Raw genomic sequence first — 25,913 nt, 5'->3', positions numbered from 1 at the left:
ATAAAAACGCGGCTACAGACCCGCAGGGTCTGTTGCTGCGCCGCTTAGGCGTGGGTTGTAAACGCGGCCATAGAAAACGCGGCTATAGGTTATAGCCGCGTTTTTGGGGTCTATAGCCGCGTTTTTGAAACGCGGCTATAGACCCCGTTTTTTGTAGTGAATGAAATGGGGTACAATTTTCAAAATTTTAGATGTGAACATGAGAACTTATTGGATGACATGCCCATGAACGTTGATGCTAATTAATATTGAAGTTGCATTCAATTTTGAATAGGCTTTGTTGGGTTAAAATGAATTGACCCTTGTAAATTAATTAATTAATTATTCAAATTAATTAATTAGGTTCAATTACATGCAATGACATGGTAGCACAAAAAAATCACCAACTAAACTAAATGCAGCGGAAAATAAATTTGACACAGATGATTCATTTACGAATGGGAAAAATCACCGAGGCAAAACCCAACCGAGTAATTTTAAGGCCACTCACAAGAATTTACTATTATCAATTACAAGCGATTACAAGTATAAAGAATCTTACCAAACCCTTTGGCCTATCCCGAAATATCAACCTACAGTTGAACCCTTGCTTCAATACCAAATTGGACTTGTATTGTAGCAGCAATTTTTCTATTCAATGCACGAATCCCAGTACGTGACTAACCAATGATTCACAAATTCCAGTACGTGACTAAATCCAACAACTTGAAGAGGTTTTTGACTGCAAAGTTCTTCACTTTATCAACAATGAAGATCAGGAAGTTTCTTGGTCACAAAACCCTTAGCGTAAAAGCGTAAAGACGCAGTAGTTTCTTCAAAGAGAATAATGAACTAGGGCACTATTTGCATGTATTCTCTTATGTGACGGCCTTTAAAATAAGCTTTATATATATATCTAGGGTTGCGAAAAAAGAAACCCTATACAAATATATAAGCATGGGCTGAAAATCAAATCTGGAAATTTTTATTTCGTAAGTCTCGACAGAAACAACTTGTGTCGAGCTTCAACATTAAATCTTGATAGAAGTCTTTTTGTCGAGATTGCTGTCGAGCTTTAATGAACAGCTCTTCTTCACTTGTTTCTTGGTCAGATCTTCATGGCTTTAACACTTGACTTGAACAACATGTTTCTTGAAGTCTTAAACCCATCCCAGATCTAACCAAATACAAGTAAAGTACATTTTATTAAAGGATTATCTAATTACATAAAATATGTCTCTAACAGAACTGACAAGTTTGACTCATTAAATAAATGCGGAATTGACTCATATTTTTGGTAGAATTGTTCATGTGAAAATGGAAGTTTTTGGGGTTGATCCATGTCTTTTTCTTTTGATTCCTCTTCCTATTTCTCTCATTTACTTATTTATGAGCAATATACGTTTCTTAATTTTTACCCTAAGTAAGTTGTAGAAAAAGTTGTATAATTTTTTAAGGTTCTAACATTTTTTAACAAACAAAGTTATCTAGATTTTTTTTAGTACTTGACTATTTTCTTGAGTATGTGCATATAATATATATATTTTTAGTGCAAGTGAACCATCACCTCATTTGTTTCCTTCTTTTCTTTTCTTTTATTTTTTTGAGAATTACTTCATTTGTTACCTTTATTTTTTTAATTGATCCCAAAAAAAGAATTGGTTTTTTTTTTTTTTTTTTTTTTTTTTCCTTTTGAGTTATCTGTCAACTCCAAAGATATGTCTAGTTATAATAGAAAATGTTCATCGATGAACATTTTCTATTATAAGTGAACATTTTTTTTTTTTATTGTTATTATAAGTGAAAGATTCTACGAAAAGCAGGCATGCTAGAAAAGACCGTTACTCATAAAATTGATATATTATTCATTTAATTGCGGCAGAAATTTTTAATCCTTCTCGCCGAATTTTGTGTATTCCTTTGGATTCTAATTCTAAGAAACTTCTTGGCTCTTGCCTATGATCAGTCATTAGTTTTCATATGGAGTGAATTGATATTCATTATAAAATGTGTCTGAAAACGAAAGGTACCCTTAAGAAACAGTAAATAGACACTCTTCAATAGTTGTTCTCACGAAGATAAAATGTGTGTTATATATATATAGAAGAATTCTAATTCTAATATACTTGTTGCCTGTGGTCAATGATCTCTTTTCATATGGAGTTGAATTCATCTTCATTAAAAAATTGTGTTTGAAAACAAAAGGTGAAACTACACTATTGGTCCCTAAAGTTTACCATGTGTGCGCAATTAGTCCCTCAAGTTTGAAGTGAGCACAATTAGTCCCTTAAGTTTTAAAACTGAGTTGTATTGGTCCTTTTACTAATTGCTGTTAACGGTGTTACTTACGTGGCTAACGGAACAATGATTTGGCATTTTTTTAATAATGTGGCATGTTTTTAATTAAAAAATTACAAACTAAATTTACATGTGGGAAAAAATATTCACGGGTACCAAATTAAAAAAATGAACTTTCTATCTGCTGTATATATTCACGGGTACCAAAGTTCTTTTTTTTTTTTTTCCTATCACTTCTGTCAAAAAAAAAAAAAGTTGAATTTGAAAAATCTGTTGGAACAATCCTAGGCACAGGAAATGCTAGCTAATGACTATTCTTATTGGGAAAAAAAAAAAAGTAAAAACCCATTTTATAATAAACTTCAATAAAATAATTGAATTTGAAACAAAAGATCTGGTCAAAAAAAGAAAATGAATTTCTCTCAAATTTGGCGAACACCCACCAACATGCCGCCTTTGTTCTTGGCCTTCACAAGTGAAGTTTGAGGGGGTTGGGATGCCTCACCCATTTTTCTAAATGTCGCTGCCTCACTGATCTGTAGAGCTTGGTAAGTTTTGGTTTTGGAGGGGACCCACATGATTCAAGGGGGTGAGTTGACGGTATTACTACTGCTAATACCATTTTGATGTTGTGGTTGTTGATAAAACTATTGGTTTTAGAGCTAAATCTAAGCTTGGAATTGGTAGATCTGAGATGAGTTAGTTAGTTTGTTAAAATGGTGTTTGGTTGCTCCGGCAGTGTTGTCTGAACTCGAAAACTTATCAGCTTGGCAGCATCGTCAGAGGTGACGCCGGAAGCTTCTTGACTTGGTGGCATCAATCATCATCGGCGGTGCAGCAGCATCTCGAGGAGCAAGCTTTGGAGAAAATCCGGTTTTCTATTTTTTTCCTTATTATTTTATTACTGCAAGTATAATACTCTAATATGAATATTGTAATGTTATTGTTTACCAAATTAAAAAATATTCATGGGTACCAAAGTTCCTTTTTTTTTTTTTTTTTTCATCCCTTCTGTCAAAAAAGAAAAAAGAAAAGAAAGTTCCTTTTTTTAATTTGGCACCTGTGAATATTTTTTCTCACATGTAAATTTAGTTTGTAATTTTTTAATTAAAAACATGCCACATTATTAAAAAAATGCTAAGTCATTGTTCCGTTAGCCACGTAAGTAACACCATTAACAGCAGTTAGTAATGACCAATACAACTCAGTTTTAAAACTTAAGGGACTAATTGTGCTCGCTTCAAACTTGAGAGACCAATTGTGTACACAGGGTAAACTTCAGGGACCAATAGTATAGTTTCGCAAAAACAAAAAGTACTCTTAAGAAACCGTAAGTGGACACTCTTAAATAGTTGTTCTCACAAAGATAAGACGTGTGTAAATATATTCCTTTGGACCCCACTAAGAATTCTAATTTTGATAGACTTCTTGCCTATGATCAATCATCTCGTTTTATATGGAGTTATATTCATCTTCATTATAAAATTGTGTCAGAAAATAAAAAGTACTCTTAAAAAATGTAAATTTTTCACTAAGTTCTTCACACAGCTACATTTGTTTTTTATCAGCAAAACCTCTCTCTAGAAGCTACTATCATAAAGAAAACGTTTTCAAAAACTTTTGAAAATTGCTTGTTATTTATGTTGTGATTACTAAGATTCTATTATGTTTTTGGTGTGAGACACGAAAACATAAAAAAGTAGAACATATTTACTTCTAGAAAACAAAAAATAAAACATAATTACTTTTGAAAAAAACCTCGAATCCACAAGAGTTTTTTGAATCTACTAGAAGAAAGGGTTCTGGAATTCACCAGAAAAATAATAGACAAAAGTCTAAATTTTTATTAATATCAATAATACTCTAAAAAACGTTTAGAGACTTAGGGACCGATTTAAGGGCCCCATAAAACTTGACAGACAATAAAATATATTCTAAAATAACTCCTAATTAATACTTAACCATAACAGAAACCAAATTTGACCTAAAAAGTGTTGGGAAATTTAGACCCCGATTGATAGAATTAACAAATTTTAAACCCAATTTGTTAATTAGATTGATTATGAAGAAACCTTGTTAAAACAAATTAACAACAATATCATGCACAACAGAAAAGTAAATAAGACAAGATATGATGATCTAGGAAAACCAATAAAACAAACTCATTTCACAGTAAAAAACTTTAGGGAAAAACCTTCCTAAAAAGCAATTCACTATAGTAAAGAGAAGTTTCAAATCTAGTACAAAAAATTTTTCCCTAGACTCTACAATCCCCGTAGATAAACTTATAGCAGAAATCTTCTACTGCTTCAGAACCTCTGAACTCTTCAATATATGAACGTCACCCTTTTGCACGGATCTCAGTACGTGACTAATCAATGATGCACGGCTCCCAATACATAACTAACTCACCAACTTGAAGAAGATGCTGGCTGCAAAGTTCTTCACTTCATCAATAATAAAAATCAAGAAGCATTTGGTTACAAAACCCGAAGGCGCAAAAACGCATTAGCTTCTTTCAAAGAGAATAAGCACTCGGTCACTTTTTGCATATATTGTCCTTGTATTCTCCTATGTGACGGCCTTTAAAATAGGTCTTATATATGTCTAAGATTGTGAGAAAAGACACCTTACACATACATGTCAGCATAGCCCGAAAACAGATATGGAAATCTAAATTTCGTAATTCTCGAACTCGATAGATATAGTTGTCAAGCTATCTGTTGAGACTTCGATAAATATATCTGTCAAGTTATCTATTGAGATTCATTAATCCTCGATAGATTTTATCTGTCGGCGGCTGTCGAGAGTCTATCCAGCTTTAATGAACAGCTTTTCTTCACTTGTTTCTTAATCCAATCTTCATGGCTTTAATACTTGACTTGAACTCTTGTTCTTTAAAGTATTAAACACATCCTAGATCTGCCCAATTACAAGTTAAGTGCATTTTGTCAAATGATTAGCCAATTCTATATGACATATGTTCATAACATGTTCCATATATGTCCTAACAAAAAGCATTAAAATCACCTAAAAATAAGGAAATAAATCACATAAACCTAAAATAACGTTTTTTTACCTAAAAATACCAAAATTAAATTATAGATTCTGTCTTACATCAAATCCCTCTACTTGAAACAAACTCGTCCTCGAGTTCATCTTTGAAATTTGAAATCTTCTCCTCCAAATAAACAAATCATTCGAATGCTTGAGCCCCTTGAACTACTTTCCATACTTGGAACCCATCATTGAAATAAAAAAATCAACTTGAAATTTTTTTTCCTTAGTCTTCATGTAATTGTAGAGATTTACCAAATAAGAATTGACAATTGAATCAAATCAATGAACCCCAATTAAATCAATAAATTTCGGTGTATTGCTTACCACCAAAATAAAAGGATCTTGAGATTGACAATCATATGATTTGACTTCATTGAGATCCTTGAAACTTTCCTCTTCAATTTCTTCCTCAATGGTCTCTACCATCTCGACTCCAAGATATTTCTCTATAATAGGATCTTCATTATTCCCCTCCACAATAATCTTAATTTTAGGATCTTCTTCCATAACAAGGCCTTCATTAATTTCCTCATAAATCTCTATATTTTATTCTTTGACTTCTACATAATCTTCAAGAACAATATTTTCTTCAACATGTAATTCTTTCTTTAATGGTGAAATATATGGCTCTTCAAAATGATTCAAGTACAAGCTTCTTGGTCAATAATAATCTTGTTTTGTATATGACAAATGTTCATCACAATCCAAAGGATAAAAGTTGATAGCAAACATCTTTTTCATCTTTGATCGTGAACGAATTTTGTCTTTACCTCGTCTAATTCTATTGGAGTGCATGTATTCATTCCCACCAACGTAATGCATACTCACTAAGTTTATACAAAGCAAGTTTAATTTTTCTCTCATAATAAATATTCTCAAAGTCAAATAAATTATCTAGATCAAGTAACCAACCGAGAAAATCTTCCTTTAAAAATTAACCATTAAAACTTTCTATTCTTCTATAAGGCCTATATGAAATTTGTTTACCAATAGGTTGCTTGTGAGTTATGTCTCCACAGAAATTATCCCTATTGTTTCCATACTCCAACGACGGAATCCTAGCAAAGATATTTGTGAGTGATGGTCATATGTCACGTAATACTTACAAAGTTTTCTATCATTGGAATTGCTATCGTCTAATATGTTAGCCACCAGACTAGGATAAGTTAAGACTCTGATACCAATTGCTACGTCAAGAAGCACAACATATTTACTTCTAGAAAATAAGAAACAAAACATGTTTGCTTCTGAAAATAATCTCGAATCAACGAGGGTTCCTTGAATCCACAAATATCCTTAAATACACAAGGAGATAGGATCCTGGAATCCACCAAAGACATAATAGACAAAAGTCTAAATTTTTTATTAATATCAATAATACTTTAAAAAAAGTTTACAGACTTAGAGGCCTATTTAAGAGCTCTGTAAAAATTGTCAGACAAGAAAACATATTCTAAAATAACTCTTAATTAATACCTAACTATAATAGGAACCACATTTGACCTAAAAAACATTAAAATTTCCTAAAAACAAGGAAATCAATCACCTAAACCTAAAAATAACTTTTTTTACATAAAAATACCAAAATGAAATAATTACAAAATTTAAATTGTAGATTCTGTCCTACATCATTTTTCAATTGGCTTCATTCTCAATTCAAGTTTGCTATTGTAACCACTAAAGGGTCAGTTAAAAGCTCCAAAGAATTAATCCATAAGCAAAGTGAGATAATTATTTCTTGCTTTGCTACATAGAATCCACATGCGTAAGAGTCATATTTTTTTTGTTGGCATATCTGAAATCAAAATGCACTTTTTATGCAATTAAGTCAAAGTTTAAGTTTATCCTAATGTTACATACAAGTGGTATTAATGAAAACTCAAGACTTCCTAAAAAAGTGCTCAAGAAAAGCTGAATGTGAATGTTAAATTCTGTTTTTCAACTCATGATGACTTGACCTTCTAGAAATTCATGCATTAGGTTCTAAAGTATATAAAAGACATATTTTATAACCGTCATTTGAGAGAGAGAGAGAGAGAGAGAGAAAGACACATGCATAACAGTAATTGCTACGATGCTTGTGGATCCGGGGTTTTGTGTCAAGCTACTTCCAATTCATCCAAGCTTAAATTGAAAAACTCTACAAAGCTACAACAATTAAAAGGGTTGCTATGGAATTAGAATTGGAAAAAGTAGCGTATGCCACTTGAAACAACAAAATAATTGCATCCAACTTTAGTATCATATAAAATTAACTGCATAAGACACTAAAATCAAACATTGCTCAGTAAAAAGGCAATGCGCAATTGGCTTGGACAAACCATTTCTAGGCATATATAATGAATAGGCTTCCATGTACATATTTAATTATGTAAATTTTTGGTGTTGGACCCTAAGCCCTTTATAGAAAATTGTAATTCCCTTTGACTGTTAAAAAAAATAAATACAAACGCAAATAAACATACAAAATGAAGTTTTGGTGCTTGAATAAAAGTAGTGTACCCATGGGCCACGTTACCTTAAAGGCCAGGGGGTTCAAATCAACCCCCTGACATTCTCAAAAAAAAAAAAATTATATATATATATAATTTTTAACAACTTTTTTGAGCCCCTTAAAAAAAATTTTGACCCCTGGACCTTAAATTTGTTTAAACCCAACTGACAGCTGATATAAGTTTGAATATGATTATCTTAATGCTACTTTCACAATATTTTTACAATAATTTAACAATAAAGGTTAAGTGGCAAGTTGTAACTGGTTTTTATCACGACCCACAACTTAAATCACTTTTTTCCTACCTTTAATAACTTGTCACTTAGGTTTTATTGTGAAAGTATTGTGTCAATAACACTACTCTAAATATATTTAATTTTATAAGAAAAAAAAATTTCAAATTTTTGCTCATTCGTTAAAAAAATGATAGAAAAAACCTTTTTTTCTAGGACTTTGGCTTACTTTTTCATTGATAGCTGAATAAAATTATTTTTCCCCCTTTTTTTATTTTAAAAAAGGTCGTTTTTCCCTATACTCACTACAACAAAAGTGGGCTATTGTGACGAAATCTAGTGAGGATAAACAATTTCGTCACTGAATGTTAGCATTCGGTAAGGAAAAGAAGATTTTGTCACCAAAAATTTAAAATGGGTGACGAAATCAATATTTCGTCACTATAGATGTTCAAATTGGTGATGAAATATTTATTTCGTCACTAAAGATGTTCAAATTGGTGACGAAATATTTATTTCATCACTATAAGTCATTAAAAAAAACACAAATGTAACGATACAAAATATTTGCATCACCAAAGGCCTATCTTGGGTGATGAAATTCTATATTCGTCACCCAATATAAAGATTTAGGTGTTTTAGGAGACAAAATAATTTTCGTCGCTTATTACTACAAATAATGTGGTTTCTTTTTGGGTTTTGAAGGTATTTTGGTCATTTTTAGGTTTCAAGGGTATTTTGGTAATTTTAAGGTTTTGGGGGTATTTTTGTAATTTATAGGTTTTGGGAGTATTTTGGTCATTTTTTTGGCTTTCGGGGGTATTTTGGTCATTTTTTAGGTTTCAGGAGTATTTTGATAATTTGAGTTTTGTGGTATTTTGGTCATTTTTTTGGGTTTTAGGGGTATTTTGGTCATTTTTTGGGTTTCGAGGGTATTTTGGTCACTTTTTAAGTTTCAGAGATATTTTGGTAATTTTATGGTTTTGGGGGTATTTTGGTAATTTATAGGTTTTGGGAGTATCATGGTCATTTTTTGGATTTTGTGGGTATTTTGGTAATTTTTTGGTTTCGGGAATATTTTGGTCATTTTTTGGGTTTTGGGGGTATTTTGATAATTTTTAAGTTTTGGGAGTACTATGGTCATTTTTTAGGTTTCGAGGGTATTATGGTCATTTTTCTGTTTCGGAGGTATTTTAGTCTTTTTTGGGGTTTCAAAGGTATTTTGGTCATTTTTGGGGTTTTGGGGGTATTTTGGTCATTTTTTAAGTTTCAATGGGGTATTTTGGTCATTTTATGGGTTTGGGGGGGTATTTTGGTTATTTTTGGGTTTTTCAATAACAATAGAACCTAGAGGTGTGATGAAAAAATTATTTCCCTTACATAATACTCATCACACCCCAAGGTTTTTTTGTGATTGAAAAATTTAGTAATCCCAAATTATAATGGATGCAAATTTTTAACCTTTATCCCAAAAATATAGAAGTGTCTCTGAGCACGTGCGTGAAGGCTAATAATTATTAAAAAAAAATGTAAATTGAATTTCACATAGAATTATACAAATGATAAATTTAGTTTATGTTACAAAAGAAAATTTTTTACAACAATTTCTTAGATAACAACTACTTCATGTAACGTTTGAATCATACAATAATTTTTGTAAACTCTCTCACGCGAACTTATCTAATATTCCATTCCAATGCCTCCTCGATGCAATCCAATAAATTTTTGTATTTGTCAACCTGAGAGGGATAAAAGAGTTAGAAAAAAAAAACTTCAATAAAAAAAAAAACCAAAAAAAGAGTTTGTGTTTGTTTTAAATTGGGAAACCAATTAAGTAGCATAATCCCCAAAAAAAAATCCTAAAAAAAAAAAAAAAAAAAAAACCAAACCAAGTAGTAGGCCTGTTATGTCACGTTATTTTACAAAGAGAGTAAATTCCTATACAAAAAATTCCATGCCAATATTTATTAATTGGATTAATTATGATCAATTGATAGTAGGAAAATTTTGTTCTTATGGATCACACAATGTGGGTCTTAAAGTGTAGAAATTTTAATTTATATATTTATTCCCATCAGTTGAAAACTTGTAAGTGGGTATGATGAAGGTATATTAGGGATCAAGATTGAGGAATCTAAATAGGGGAAGTCCCTTAAATAGTAGTATAGATTAATTTAAACTTTTTTAATGAAATTGGTGATGCTTGATATATTTGTGGGTTGTTGATTTGGAGCAAGCAGGTAGCTTGCATGTTGTTTATGGTAGTGGTTAGGTTTTTGTGTTAATGGTGGTGGCTGTGCTTTTTGTTTATTGTGATGGTTGGGTTTTTTCTTTATGACAGTGGCTGAGTTTTTGTGTTAATGGTGGTGACTGTGCTTTTTGTTTAATGGTGGTGGTGGGTTTTTTGTTTGCGGTAGTAGCTGGGTTTTTGTGTTAATGGTGGTGGCTGTGTTTTTTGTTTGATGGTGGTGGTGAGTTTTTTGTTTATGGTGGTAGCTGTGTTTTTTGTTTAATGGTAGTGGTGAGGTTTTTGTTTATGGTAGTGGCTGGGTTTTTGTGTTAATGGTGGTGGCTATGCTTTTTGTTTAATGGTAGTTGTTGAGTTTTTTGTTTATGGTAGTGGTTGGTCTTTTGTGTTAATGGTGGTGGCTGTGTTTTTTTGTTTAATAGCGGTGGTGGGTTTTTTGTGTTAATGGTGGTGGCTGTGTTTTTTTGTTTAATAGCGGTGGTGGGTTTTTTGTATATGGTGGTGGCTGAGTTTTTTGTTTATTGTGATGGCTAGGTTTTTTGTTTATAGTAGTGGCTGGGTTTTTGTGTTAATGGTGGTGGCTGTGTTTTTTGTTTAATGGTGATGGTGAGTTTTTTATTTATGGTGGTGGCTGTGTTTTTTGTTTAATGGTGGTGGTAAGGTTTTTGTTTATGTTAGTGGCTGGGTTTTTGTGTTAATGGTGGTGGCTGTGTTTTTTGTTTAATGGTGGTGGTGAGTTTTTTGTTTATGGTGGTGGTTGTGTTTTTTGTTTAATGGTGGTGGTGAGGTTTTTGTTTATGGTAGTAGCTGGGTTTTTGTGTTAATGGTGGTGGCTGTGCTTTTTGTTTAATGGTGGTTGTTGAGTTTTTTGTTTATGGTAGTGGCTGGGTTTTTGTGTTAATGGTGGTAACTGTATTGTTTTGTTTAATAGTGGTGGTGGGTTTTTTGTTTATGGTGGTGGCTAAGTTTTTTGTTTATTGTGATGGCTGAGTTTTTTGTTTATGGTAGTGGCTGGGTTTTTGTGTTAATGGTGGTGGCTAGTTTTTTTTTTTTCTTTTTTTAAAAAAATAGTATTGGCTAGATTTTTTATTCATTATGGTGGTTGGGTTTGTGTTTATGATGGTGGCTGGGTTTTTTTTTTGGATTTCACTTTATTTGTTTTGTTTTAAATTGTGATTTTTTTTGTATTCTTTATGATTTCTCCATGGTTTGTAATGTGGGTTTGGTTTTTATTTGATGAGAATGTTGTGGGTCTTCTTTCTTTGATAGTTTGGCTTCATATGATGTTGCATTATGATTATTTTGTCTAGTTTGTTATTGGGTATTCTGTGGACAATATTTGCATTGTCTTACTACTAATAATTTTTTTTTTTGTAGTACATCTTATTAGAGGTATAGGTTTGCAATCTAGTTTGTTATTGATGTATTTTCCTTTATACTTGTGCAAATATGGGATTGGTGGCAAAAAGATAGCTTTTGTGGGACTACTTGAGCTCAAATAATTTTCTGTAAAGTTTGGAAGCTAAGACATCATTTGTATATAAATGGTTGTAATTACTTTGTGAACATCTTTATTGCATTTTTAGATTGTATGGATGTTTTTTTTATGGATTTGGTTAGAATGAATGGATGTTTGTTTTTATGGATTTGGTTAGAAATGAACAGGTTAATGTAATGGCAAGTAAACGTAAAGAATATTAATAAAAAAAATAAAATTGGTGACAATAATTTTTGTTGCCATATCTGACTATAAGTAGAAATTGGTGACCAAATAATTCATCACCTGATCTATTGAATTTAAAATAAAAAAAAAATCAGTGACGCAAAACTTCGTCACCTAATCTATTGAAATTGGAAAAAAAAAATACATTTGGTGACGAAATATTCCGTCATTGAAAATAAGGTTTAGTGACGAAAATATTAGGTGACAAAAAACTTTCGTCACTTATCATTCTTTATTGGTGACGAAAAAATTTCGTCACCTATCATTTTTTTATTGGTGACGAAACATTTTCGTCACCAATACATTCTGTGACGGAGCTTAGGTGACGAATGTTGTTTCGTCACCATATGTATTTGGTGACAAATGTTGTTTCGTTACCATATGTATTTGGTGACGAAATAAGGACATATTGTGACGAAATGTTTCGTCACCATAGTTCACTTTTGTTGTAGTGACTTTTCTTTTTCATCAACAAAAAAAGTATATTATTGTTACAACAAACAAATCTGTATCTATATATGTGATTTATGTAAAGTTGGAATCGAGTTAATTGCAGAAGTTACTATGCAATTCTACCTGGCTCGATCGATCGAGAATTAGACTCGACCGATCGAAAGTCTTGCAGATTGTTTTTTCTGTAGAATTTCCAACTCAGCCCTAAGCGCATATGACGTGTAGGGTTTTATGTTTTGCCCTAAGTATAAAAGGCAAACCCTAGTCACATTTTTGAGGTTGCTCATATTGCTGTTTGTGTGAATCTCTTGTGAGATCTAAGAGGTGCTTGCCTTCATACAAGCTTAGGATTATCAAGAAGGAGATTTCTTCGAGAGCTTGATGATCATTTAGTTGCTGCCATAAGAGCTTAAAGATACACAAGCATGAGTGCTTGTACTTGCTGGAGAATCTAAGAAAGAAGGAGTCCATGGTCTCGAAGCTTGCACGTGGTCGTGTCAGTAAGTTTCTACTGGTGGGTAGTAATAGGATATTAGTGGTCTAAGTCGCTATTGTACAACTTCGATTCTTTCATAGTGGATTCAGGTTTACCTTAAGGATAGCTAGGTTAAATCCTCCCCAAGTTTTTTACCGGTTTGGTTTTCCTGGGTCATCATATCTTTGTGTTTTATATTTCACACTTTACATTGATATGATTATATAATTGTGTTAACCTAGATCTGGAATTTGGACTAAGTAATAACTTGGTTTGTTAACTAGGTTAATTCAAGTGTGCTTTAAGGGGTCTAAACAACTCAACAAGTGGTATCAAAGCGGGTAGCTCTTTTGTTGTAGATCTTTTGATCTTTGAGCTGATCCTTGACCCCAGTTATCATGGATAATTTTAAGTGTCTTACTATTTTTGACTGTGATGATTTGAATAAAAAGGACACTGTTATTTCTGTTGATTTTATTGATACCTGTGAAACTCTCCGTAAGGAATTATTGAAATCTTTGAAAATTGGTAAGAAATTCAAGGAAGAGTTAAAATTGGCTAATCTTGAAAAAGAGGAATTGATTGTGAGATTAGATGAATCTAATAAAAAGAATGAATTTTTGAGAAATCAAATTTCCTCTCAAGATGAGAAGATGAAAAGTTTGGAACAAGAATTAGTTGAATCTAAGGCTAAAATTGAAAATTTGACTAGTACCAAGCCTGCTGTTGATAACAGAAGTGTTTCTGTTTCTCTGAAGCCTAAAGATGAAAAAGTTTATATCCCTCCTTTCAAGAGGAATAATAAAGAAAAGACTTATTTTTCTAGGTTAGACAAAGGTAAAAATTCTGATGTAAACGCTGAAGTTTCTAAACCTATGTCTAAACCTACTGCTAGTGTGCAAAAGAAATCTGTTTTTGTGCCTACCTGTCACCTTTGTGGTGTTGTTGGTCATATTAGACCAAATTGTTCTTTGTTGAGGCAAAAACCAAAATCTGAGACTAGATTTGCTGTTAGGAATACTAATGTTCCTAAATTTGTTCCTGTTTGTCACTTTTGTGGTGTCTCCGATCACATTTGTCCTAATTGTCATAAATTGAAATTTAAAAATTTTGTATTTCAATTTAGGATATGTGATGATATTCCTCTTGTCATAAGTCCAAATAAATTGTTTCATATGCTTTTGAAAAATTTAAGTTTGTTGGCTTGTGAAAGAAAACTACAGGATTTTAGTCTTACTTAGAAGATTGGTGTAATCCCTCAAATACACTCTGCTTCACATGGATTTTCACCTACAAAGCCGAAGACTCGTGCTATATGGGTGAGAAAAGATTCTCTAAGGTGAGTGTTGCTGACTTGTCCCTGATTTAATTTTTTCAATTATTTGTGGACATGTTTTCTTTTAGTTTTTGGTTGTTTTATTTTCATAGGTTGTTTAGATTTTTCAAAAATCCAAAAACATTGAAAAATTTACAAAAAGACAAAAATATTTTATTTTGAGTCTTATTTTTATTTTTCTTGAGGATTACATGAGTTATAAAATATCTCTCTTGATTTAGAACATGCTTGACATTGTGGAGAAACTTGAATAGTATGTGTTATATAAGTGCTAAGCTATATCTAATTTTGTGTGAGTATGTACTAGTTTATACATGTACTCATGAGTTATTTAAGAAATTGATATTCTTGTTTGTGTGCCCTCTATAGCTTAGTTAAGCATTGTCATGCATTGCATTTGCATTTTTAATCTTATATCATAATGTGTGCTTTTAGTTTTGGTCATAACTTTTTTTTTTTTTTAAACTAAAAAGATTTTTATTTCTTTTGTATTACACATCATGGATATGTAATTGAGGTTGACCATATTATCTTTACACAACATGTTTATGTACCTTATTTAGCTTGGATGAGCTTATTTTATTACACTTTACTAGTTTGAGCTTTGTAGTGCATGTTGTGTGGGAAGATGTTTATAGTTTTTAATCACATGATCTTGATCTTGAAGTCACATGCCTTTGATTGTCGGACTTGATTTTAATGAAAAAGGCATAAATAATCATCTCACCACTGTTTACTAGCCAATCATGAACACCTTGGTGCATATCGTAAGATTTTGTGCTCAAGAAAATGTAGCACATGCACAAAAAGAACATAAGGTGTAGCCTCGGTTTAAATGCTAAAATTGGTGTATACATTATTGTGCTATAATTAAATCAATCAATTAAGATTGGTGTGTACATTGTCCTAGCTAATTTTAAATAAGTTTCTGATCAAATAGAATTGGTGTGTACATTATGAGGCATATCAAGAAACTTACATGATTGCAAGCTTTTATTCTAGGAGATGTGAGAGTTATATGATGTAACTCTTTAAGGGATAGTCTCTTTTAATTGTATGTGATGGATTTTGTAGAAATTGTGATTGATTACTATCTAAATATCACCTCACATGTATCTCAAGCTTTTGCTAGTTGCACACACTACACAAGTTACTCTTTGTTAAACTTGGTACATTATATTGTGTGCGATCTTGTTGTGGCCATCTAAGATTATGTGTTCTATGGTGTTTGATGCAAAATATGGAAGATCTGGGTTGAATTTAAGTGTTTTTGAAAAACTTTTAAGCTCATACTCATGCATTTCGTTCATGAAACACTATGCTTTGAGGAGTTCTTGCATTAAATTGCTGTGTTTTTCAAAGATTTGATTTTTCTAGATTTTCGATCGATCGAAGCTGTTTCTCAACCGATCGAAAATGCGTTAAAATTTTTGGTTAGGTTCTGCTTGACTCAATTGGTATTCGATCGATGCTCGATCGATCGAAACTGAAAAATTTTCAGTTTTTTAGATGTTTGACCAATCTATTTTTTCATGCATCATTTATGTTTAGGATTCACACGCATTGCATTATTTTCTGTATCCATCTTGCAGTTTTGCAATCATATCTCTCATTTTTTTTCATACATACCATGCATACACTTTGCTAAATTGGGTACTCAACTTGATTTAAAAATTGGTTGATTAATTTTTGAGTCCTTTGTACTTTCTAGTATATGCTATTTTTATGAGTGAACTATAGAAAATATTTTTCTTAAGAGATATGATGAATAATCAATTTGCAAATATTTTCTCTACTCATACAACTGTTTATGGGTCACATAATGTCAAGTTTGCATTTATTAAAAGAGAGAATATTTTTCTTCATGTGTATCCTCAACTTTATTTTTTAAAGTTAGGTTTGTGTGTTTTTATTTTTCCTCACCTCCTAAATTTTCCTCAAAACTGTTTTCTCTAAAACTTGTTTTGTTTTTCCTATTTTTATAGGGGGAGAAAAGTTTTTAAACCTTTGTTGTTCATAGGGGGAGTTGTTGCTCTTCATTGGGGGAGTTGTCTCTATTATCTATAGAGTTGAATTGTTTTGTGTTCCCTTTATTCTTTATTTTCTCTTATCCTTTATTGCGTATGTTTTCTGTTTACTCTTTGATTGAGTTGTCTTTGTCAATACGTGACAAAAAGGGCGAGAAATAGATGAAATGTCTTTGGGAATCTTGTTTGTTTTTTTTAGGGGGAGTTGAATTTGTTTTTGAAAGAGGAGAATATAAAAACTTTTTGATGTATCTAACTTTGGGGGAGAGTTAGTTTACTTTTGTTTTTATATTGTGTTTCATATTGGTTTACTTGTATTTTCCACACATGCATTTATGCGTTTGTTGAGTGTTTCAGAAATATACAAGTTAATTCAGTCGTTGCTACTGTCTACAATTGCAACTGATGAATAGTAGTTAGAATTGGATTTGTTATAATGAGCATATTTTTGCAAAGGGTTTTTCTTTGTAAACTTTGAGCTTTTAGTTGTGTTTTATCACAGATTGCCAAATGGGGAGTTTGTTAGGTTCTAAGTACTTAGGAACTAATGTATTAGAACTCTAATGTGTATTATTGGCAAACCATGATCAAATTAGGTGTCTAGTTATGTTTAGACTTGCTCAAAGTATGTTATTTATGTAAAGTTGGAATCGAGTTAACTGCAGAAGTTACTGTGCATTTTTGCCTGGCTCAATCGATTGAGAATTAGACTCGACCGATCGAAAGTCGTGCAGATTGTTTTTTCTGCAAAATTTCCAACTCAGCCCTAAGCTCATATGATGTGTAGGGTTTTATGTTTTGCCCTAGGTATAAAAGGCAAACCCTAGTCACGTTTTTGAGGTTGCTCATATTGCTGTTTGTGTGAATCTCTTGTGAGATCTGAGAGGTGCTTGCCTTCACACAAGCTTAGGATTATCAAAAAGGAGATTTCTTCGAGAGCTTGATGATCATTTAGTTGCTGCCATAAAAGCTTAAAGATACACAAGCGAGAGTGCTTGTACTTGCTGGAGAATCCAAGAAAGAAGGAGTCCGTGGTCTCGGAGCTTGCACATGGTCGTGTCAGTAAGTTTCTACTGGTGGGTAGCAATAGGATGTTAGTGGTCTAAGTCGCTATTGTACAACTTCGATTCTTTCATAGTAGATTCAGGTTTACCTTGAGAGTAGTTAGGTTAAATCCTCACCAGGTTTTTTACCAGTTTGGTTTTCCTGGGTCATCATATCTTTGGGTTTTTATATTCCGCACTTTACATTGATATGATTATATGATTGTGTTAACCTAGATCTGGAATTTGGACTAAGTAATAACTTGGCTTGTTAACTAGGTTAATTCAAGTGTGCTTTAAGGGGTATAAACAACTCAACACTCTCTATCTTTCTTTTTCCCTTAATCAAGTAGTTTTATAAATGCTCTATACATTTCCAAATCCAAAAAGTCTTTTAGTGCTTGCTCTAATTCCAAGAGTCTGACCATGTGTATGGTTAAGGAGTCATACACCTCAAAAAAAAAATAAAAAAACTTATATCAATTACTATTTTTTTTCTTAATTTCACATTTACTGTTAGTCCAAATCCAAGAAACTAACCACGTGTATGATTAGTTATTTAATTATATTTGTTTATGCATTCAATAGTTGTTGTCTTATCTATATTTAGATTAAATTATATCTAGAATATTATTTTAGATTATTGTATAACGTATATAATATGGAAATTGTACATATAAAATTTTTTTTTTCTTGCCCCCGATGACAAATTCCTAACTCCACCACTACTAACCCCCCTAGAAAAAAATCATTGAGCTGCCACTGAGTGTACCCTTAAACCTGACAGGTTAAGCCTACCCAATGAAGATCAAAACGGTGTTATGCTTGGATGTTTGTGTATCATATTCAAATATGCAGGATCAAGATGGATGGAAATTTTGAAAAAAGGAAAATAAATAAAAAAACAAAAAAAAACAAAGACTTAGCGGACCACAGAGAGAGAAAGAGACACCGGGAAAATCCCTGTGCGATTTCTCTCTCAAAACACAATATTAATGTTAGATTTTATGAGAGTGGAGAGGGAAAGAGAGTATAGAGAGAAGAGAGATAACACAAGATTTAATAATTATGGTCTATTTGAGATCCACTTATTTTGTTAAAAGTGTACTGTAGATGAAGGCAAAAGTTAGCTAGAATAGTACAGTGGGACTTATGAATAGTACCAAAAAGTGCAGTGAGACCCATGAATAGTACCAAAAATAAGTTGAATAGTAAAATAAGCTAGCAAAATTAAGTCATGCCAAGCGCACACTTAATAGGATTTAAATAGGGAGAGAGAGCAAGGGTTAGGCATACATGGGCTTACAATAGAATTGGGCCTCCTGGACCTACACACATAAACCTAATACCTCTAACACACAAAAATCAAAATTTTTATTAAGAGATGGGGTGACCGGCCAGACTACCATGCAAAGGTCAAAACAATAGAAATCTACCGATCAATCAGGGACTTAGGTCCCTTGAAATTAGGCCTTCCCCGATTACTTACACGTAGTATAGGGACTTTCCACTTTGAGATTTATAGCCTTTAATACATCACAAAGCCTTGTTTAATCATGCCCAATTGCAAAAGGAGAGACTGTACTAAACTCAAATGATGGAACTTATATTCATTGTATCTTAAAATACAACTTATGTCCTTTAAATGGATGGCTTGTTTCCCTAGTGGAAATAACCCTTGCCCAGATCCTGCATACACTACCTACCTTAAAATTAAATTGGAGGAATAAAACCAATTCTGTAACAAGTTTATTGTGTTTCTATTAATTTAGATGTTATATCATGAATTTTTTGGAAAGACTTTGTAGGTGTATATATTTTGTGGTGGTTAAAAACCATTTATGTCTATAACGACGCTTTTTCTATTTTGGCAGCATTTTAATGCACCACAAAAGGTTGATTTTTTTTGTAATAGGATAAATTGATTGGTAATATGCCAATGTATTCCAACAACTATTGTTATTTTGGCAAATTAAAATAATTAATTTTATGCCTTATAATGTGAGAGCAGATCATATTTCGGCAGATCATTTTTTTTATTGACTAGTTTGTAGGTAATATTATAAGTTTATAATATGTAGCTCTTCTACCAAATAGAAGTATGGAACAATACTGGAATTTGAAGAAAATAAGGAACAAGTAAAATAGAAATACTCCCCCTCTACTTATCCTCCCATGTACTAGAATCCAAAGGCATTGCTTTCTGCATCTGTGAACGAAGAAAGGCTTGCATAATTCATGCTCATTCTAGCTGTAAGACCAATAGCAACAAAAGCAAACATGACTCAGATGAAGATTTTAGATTTAAAAATGAGTCGAACCTGCTGAAGTCAGACACTATACGAGAAAATATTATTTTTCTCTCACCAAAAAAAAAAGTTGACCCATTTATTAAAAATATTATTTTTGATTTTTTTTTTATAAAGATAAGTGCGATGAATTTAGGATAGGGGGTCTAAAATTTAATTGGGAATTTAATGAATTAGGGATTAATATCTCTTAACGAATTCAAATTATTATAATAATAAAAAAGAAGGGTTCCCACCATTTTCTTAATAAAACAAATATATAATTTTACAATACAAATATATATATACACCTTTTTGTTTTTAGTTTTTAGTTTTTTCCTTAACCCAAATCTCTCTTTCTCCCTCTTTAGTCTCAGTTTTCAATGGGTTAGGCAATGGGTGGGTGGAGTTTCTATTCTTGTTCTTCATATGGGGAGGGACGAACCGTTTGTTATTTTAATTTTTGGTTTTTCTAAGAAATTTTTTTAAAATTAAGAAATAAATAATAAAATAAAAATTAAATATTAAATTAAAGGCAACTTAACGACAAGAATAGGTGGAATGTTAACAGAAGACTAAATTGAGGAGAATTGAAACTTAGAGGATTGAAATGATAGAATGCAAACTTAGAGGAATGAAATGAAAATTTGTGAAATTTAAATGATGGGTCTTGCATTTTGGCCTAAAAAAAAAAGTTTCTCATTATTTTCATAATAAAACAGATATATAATTTTACAATATAAGAGGGATGAGATAGGAGTATTCATACCCCAATTCGCCCTATGAAATGAATAATATAATGTGAATTAATTATTGAGAAGGCTCTTGGAAATGTCTTACCTTTTTTTTCTTTTTTTTTGATTGGATGTCTTACCAATCTTTGATGAATTTTTTTTTTTTTTTTTTTTTTTTTTTTAAGATAGAAATTCTATTCTAGTCTAATTTAAGTATATATATGTGTGAAACTTCTTCCTGGAGACTTGAACTTCAGTTCTTACCCGCCATATCCCTCAAACATTTATACTTGTGAAGTAATTATCTTACCAAGTTTTTACGGTGGTATCTTTGATGAAGTGTTATCCTAGCATAGTTTTCTTCTATTTTCATTAATATAAAAAATAGTAAAAGTAACATCCTTAGTTATTCTAGGTGATAAATTGATCGGTAATATGCTGATGTAAAGGATAATTCGGCAGTGTCTCGTACCGGCTTGTTCCGATGTCTTTAGTTTTAATGCAATCTAATTTACCTAATATATATATATATATATATGTTCCCATGTATATTCCAACAACTATATATTGTTCTGTTGGCGATCCAAAATACTTAATTTTATGCCCTATAACTTGGGAGAAAATCAAACTTAGAAATATGATTTTGTTTTTGTTGACTAGTTTTTGTACGTAATATTATAACATGTAGCTCTTGTACCTTATGCCCGTCTGAAACTGAAACAAGACTCAAGACTGGGGCATTTGAAGAAAATGAGGACCAGGCAAAATATTTCCACTCTAACTATCTTCCAATGAACTAAAATCCTGAAGCATTGCTTCTTCTATCTATAAAGGAAGAAAGAACTGCATCATTCATACTCATTCCAAATTCAATTAGCTGTAAGAACAGCAAAATCAAAAGCAAGCAAACATGACTCAGTTGAAGACTCAGATTGTTTCCAGAACTTGCATCAAACGTTCTTCACCTACTCCTCACAACCTCAAAACTTTTGAACTCTCTCTTCTTGAGCAGCTGTCTCTGCCCATCCATGCCAACACGACCTTCTTCTTCCCCGCCAATGCAATCACCACCGACCCCAATTTGGAATTCTCACGTAAATCCCAACTCCTCCAGCAATCTATGACCGATACCCTCACCCGCTTCTACCCCCTTGCTGGCCGCCTCCTTGATGCCTCTGCCATCGACTGCAATGACGATGGTGGGTTCTTCATAGAAGCCCGCTGTGATAGTCCGCTTTCCGACTTCCTTAGCAAACCAAACTTTGAGACACTTGATCAATTCCTTCCCACCACTGACCCTGAAACCCTGGAATTGTCCAAGGGTTCCATGTGGCTTATCAAGTTCACCAAGTTCAGCTGCTGTGGCACCACTGTTAGTGTTTCCCTTTCACACAAGATTATCGATATTGCTTCGCTACTAACTCTGTTAAAGAGCTGGACTGAGATATGTCGAGGTTTAAGCGAACCTATTCTCCCCAATTTAACCGGATTTTCTCTCTTGCCGCCTAAGGATATTTCTGGAATGTCAGCGTCTCTGAAAATTTCCGGCGATAAGTTCAAAATAGGGAGGTTCGTGATCAGGGCCTCTAAAATTGCTGAGCTTAAAGAAAAAGTTATAAGCGTGATTGCACGAGAGCAATACTATCCTTCACGTGTGGAACTAGTACTAGCAAAACTCTGGAAATGTGCAGCAGCGGTTGTCAAATCAAAAACCGGGTCTTTCAAGCCCACCGTGTTGTTTCAAGGAATGAACCTCCGCGGTAGAATGGACCCGCCTTTGCCTGACACAGTGTTTGGAAACTTCGTGTGGCCGTTTGCAGTGATTGTTGAAGAAGAGAGCGACCTGGAAGTACACAAGCTAGTGCAAAGCATGAGGGAGGAAAAGAATGACTTCCTCAACAAGAAGGCAAACAAGTTCAGAGGGGAGGGAGGTTTCTCGGCTCTAATGGATGCTCTCAAGGAGAAGGCAGAGATCTTCGGGAATAGGAAGGAATTGGTGGTATACAAATGCTCAAGTTGGTGCAAATTTCCTTTGAATGAAACCGATTTCGGGTAGGGCATGCCGGTATGGAACACAAGTATAAACAAGCTTGTGAGCAATACCATTTCTTTGCAGGACACGACTGACGGTGCAGTTGAAGTTCTAATAACCTTAGATGAGGAAGAGATGTCCATATTTGAACAACATGAGGAGCTTCTAGAATTTGCTTCAGTGAACCCCAGCATTGCTAACACTCCAAAACAACCCTTTTTTTTACTAATTTTATTATTTTTTAACTATTTATTTCTTGATTTTAAAAAATGTTAATTAAAAAACTAGAAATTAAAAAAAAAAAAAAAAAAAAAGAGGTTTGAAGTCCAAGACTCAATGGTTCCTTACCATGCATTATTGGGAAGACCATGACTCCACAAGCTCAAACTCATGCCTTCCACATGCCACCAATGTGTCAAGGAAAGGTTGAATGTGAAGTGCTCTTCTGCAACGAATTAAATCCAACCGAGAAAGTTCCAGCCTGTTTCAAGTAATTAAAATTTCATGAAATTGGAATAGCTGGATGAACTTGACCACAAGAAGGTGAAGGTGATAAAATTTCTCTCAAATGTATGACAATAGTGAGAGAAAAGGAGAAGCGAGGTTAGGAGTTTTTTCAGCTCTTAGAAAAATGGTGTTTCTCTACAAGGTGGATGAGATGAAATGAGGTCTCTTAGAGCATTCTTATCAAGGATTGCAAAAAATTTAGCATTTACCATCTTAAAACACTACTTTTTCAATTTTAACACTTCATTTTACAATATACCAAACATCAAAACTTCTATTTTTTTTACAACTTCATTTAAATATTATTTCTTTATAATTTTTTATTCCTTTTCTTTTGTTTTTATTTTTTTTCATCCTTTTTCTCTGGTCTCATTGTCTCCCTCTCGGTCTCGCTGTCTCACCCTCTCTCCCTCTCGATGACCCACGCCAATGAGACCGATCAAGTCAACAATCCACGCTAAACACAGACCCACACCCACAAATGCAGACCCACATCCACGCTGGTCACATAATCTTAACGATCAAGTCAACGAACCCAGACCCACAAAATCGCCGAAGCTCATAGCTAAAGCACATCAGACCACGACCCAAAACACCAAAGCCATAACCCACACAACCACTGGCGAATCTAACATCAAATCACAAACTTAAAAAAAAAAAAAAAAAAAAAAAAAAAAACCACTGCGATAAGGATCAACTTGGCTTGATGCTCCGGCCTAGGTTTCGTCGGAGAGGGAGGCAGAGACGTCGAGTAGAGGGAGCGAGAGAGCAGAGAAATGGGAGCAAGGAGAGACAGACGAAACAGAAATCATAGAGAGAAAAGAATGTCCGGAGAAAGAAGAAAGAAAGAATATAAAATGTATTTTTGTTTTACAATCTTGCTACAATGGGCTGCTAGACATAGCAGTCCACTATAGCTGAATTGTAAAATAAATGAGATTTGAGATTATTGATGGAGCATGTATTTTAGTATTTATAGCATTTTGTAGGTTAAATTTTAGCATTTTTAGGATTTGCCCATCTTGATAAGAATGCTCTTATAATGTATATATCATATCCCACTATCTAGCCACAGCTAGCATGCATAGGGTGTGAGTGTTGGATTATTGGAAAATATTAAAAAGATTAGGATAAAACATGACAATCTGTCTGTATGCCAGTTCGACTTGGCATGTTGGGAAGAGGTCACATCAACTGTTCCAGACAGACTTCCTTAAACTTTTTCCACGTGTCACTTGCAAGAAAGGCAAGTTGTATGATGGTCACAAGAAACAGCTTTGACTACTGTTTGACAAGGCTTAAGTACTTTCCACCTATATACAATTTTGATTGGAAAAACACATTAAAATGAGAGAAAAAATACATATATTTATATAACTTTTTTCACTGTGTAAAATCAACAAACATGTACTTAACAAAGTTGAATAATAAATATTTGTTTCTCAAAAAAATAATAATTGTAAGTGCACAATTTGTACCCGGACCCAATCGCGTGATGGGTTCCAGTCCAAAAAACCTTATACAATCAAATTTGTAGAGCGTGAGTTTGAAACCTAGGTTTTATGAATATTGGACAACAAATATGTGGGCTAGATTGCCACTATCTACACAATCAATAGACAAAAATAACAGAAATTCTCCTCGGACGTAAACCGATGATGACTTGTATTGGCTTTCCTTCTCCAAATAATAGATTAAAATTGAAGATGATGTGCACAATGCTTTCTTTCTTTTTTTCTCTTTTTTCCTCCCCCCTTACTCTAATGCCTTTCTCTTCCTTTTATATCTCATTTTTTCTTCCTTCTATCTTCCACGTATGGCACAGATCACCAATTCAGATACTTGTCCCATCCACCACCCTCTTGAAGTCTTCAAATAATAGCTGTAAGGCTGATCACTATTGTTCAGAGGTCATTTCCTCATTAATGCGGCCAGAGAGGTAGGTGCAGAGTCTTTAATGTGGTGGTAGCAGCTTTTTCCCTAATATTTCTCATTCGTTCTTCCTCTCTATAGTTTTGTAGAATATATCTCTATATTTTCTATTCTAGCAACTATTAGTTAGTGGATTGTGATAAGATTATATTAGGACAACACTTTGTAAATTGGGCTAGTTCTTAAGTTGAGCAATTCATATATATGTGTGTATTTTGTCACGGATTTTCAATGGGAGAGATTGTTAGGTTATAAATATGTAAGATTAAATGTTTAGTGTCCTACTTGTTTAAGTTAGCAAACCAAGAACAAAAATATGTCCAGAATGAGTGTTAAACATTGCTCAAGGTGATTCAAGTCAGGTCTCAAGAACATTCAAGCTACAAAAAAAGAATTCAACAATTGAAAATTACATTCGACCAATCGAAAATCGCAGAAATACATATTTAACAGAATTTTCAATCAGACCCAAGCCCATGAAAACATTTAAGGTTTCAGTCTAACACTCTTAAGTATAAAAGAAAACCCTAACCACGTTTTGAAGGGTTCTGTACCGTCTAACTCAATAAGCATCTACCGAATCAAGAGATCTACAATCAAGAATTGGTGAAACCAAGTTGCTGCTGCAAGATCAACTAGTGGTAATCTAAAACCTTTGAGTGAAATTTCAAAGTCATAAGCGTGGGAGCTTGTGTACTGCAAATCCAAGAGAGAAGAGTTTGTAAATTTGGAGCTTACACATGGTCGTGTCAGTAAGTTACTACTGGAGGTAGCAATAGATTTAGAGTTAAATTTTTTGTAAAAACTTCAATTCTCTATTAGTGGATTTGTTTACCTTGAGGATAGGTAAGTCAAATCATTCCCAAGTTTTTATCTTGAAACAGTTCATTTCATTGGTTTTCTTGGGTGATCATGTCTGCGTGTTATTTACTTTTCCGCTATTTGCATGATATAATCTTTCACTATTTAACCTATATCTCATAATTAACTTAAGTAATCACTTGGCTAATATTTTAGGCTAAACAATCTATTTTAAGAGGTCTAAACAAAC

General features: G+C 32.9%; 1 pseudogene; it reads left to right on the top strand.

The window, feature by feature from the left end:
- Positions 1–21,301: 21,301 nt before the first annotated feature.
- LOC142611932 (akuammiline synthase 1-like) lies at positions 21,302–24,147 on the top strand (annotated as a pseudogene).
- Positions 24,148–25,913: the final 1,766 nt, after the last annotated feature.

The sequence above is a fragment of the Castanea sativa genome, chromosome 10 (assembly GCF_040712315.1).
Source record: "Castanea sativa cultivar Marrone di Chiusa Pesio chromosome 10, ASM4071231v1".
NCBI lineage: Eukaryota > Viridiplantae > Streptophyta > Magnoliopsida > Fagales > Fagaceae > Castanea > Castanea sativa.
Note: the sequence above shows the minus strand (reverse complement) of the source record. Positions and strands in the feature narration are given on the sequence as shown.